The sequence below is a fragment of the Atta colombica genome, unplaced genomic scaffold, assembly GCF_001594045.1.
Source record: "Atta colombica isolate Treedump-2 unplaced genomic scaffold, Acol1.0 scaffold14, whole genome shotgun sequence".
Taxonomy (NCBI): domain Eukaryota; kingdom Metazoa; phylum Arthropoda; class Insecta; order Hymenoptera; family Formicidae; genus Atta; species Atta colombica.
The window spans coordinates 744,731-745,869 of NW_017259228.1; positions in this window are offsets into that span (position 1 = coordinate 744,731).

Below are 1,139 nucleotides of genomic sequence, written 5' to 3' on the forward strand. Positions count from 1 at the left end.
TTTAATAATTTGTTTTAAATATAAACATGTTTTAGCTTTAAAATAACTTTTTTTCTTTTGTAAACAAAATAAAACTAACGAATAAAATAAATACATAAGCAAATCAATTTTGTTTATGTATTATTTTAAATGACTTACGTGTATTGTTTTAGGTAAAATGGATGCAGTAAATGGAGATATCAGGTAACTAAGAAAAAAAATAAATGTACCAATAAAAAAATTAGATGTTGCAATAAGAAAGAAATATTCCTTTTGACGTAAAGAAAAAATGGTAGGATTAATGTTATCACTGATGATTCCTATACAAATAGTACCAAGCACCTGTTTATAAAAAATTAAAAAGACCAATTATAAAGAGATATAATTTCTTCAGATCAAAGTTACTAACAAATACATTATTTTAATATTATTCAACAAAAAAGTTTATTTGGAAACGCAATAGAATTATTAGTATCTCAACTGAAAAGCGTTACAACTGAAAAGTAAACATAATAATTTTAATATAACATAATCTTATTCTTTATTATCTTAAATATTATTTTAAAATTCCAAAAAAAAGTATTTCTGGATAAATTATATGCTTTAAAATTAACAATAAAAATTTTTTTTATTAAATATACCGAATATTTAATATAATTAAATACGATTATTAAATATTAAAATTACTTCTTTTTATATTGTTTATTGTTATTTATATTGTTTATTTATATTGTTTATTATTTCTATCGAAAAATTGGCAAACATTGTTTCATGTTTAATTAATTCATGTTTAGTAAAGATAATATTATATCCAAACAACACAAAGTGTTCAAAACAAGAAATGAGACGTTTTTGGCGTCTAAAAAATGTCTTAAAAAACTTATTATGGACTCTCAATTTTGGACTTTGTGCTGTCTGGATAGGTAATTATCTATATTATAGATAATATTATAGATAAAATTGATAAAAATAAGGTTATAATAATAAATCAACAAAAATGATTATAATAATAATTTATACCAATTGTTGCAATTTAAAAATACCGTTCCAACTTTTCAAATACTCAGTATTAATGATAATATTTAACATTGTTGTGCTTCGTTTTATTGTTTGTCCTAAAATCAACGATAATTATTCTTTACTTTTTTCTTCTTTATTTT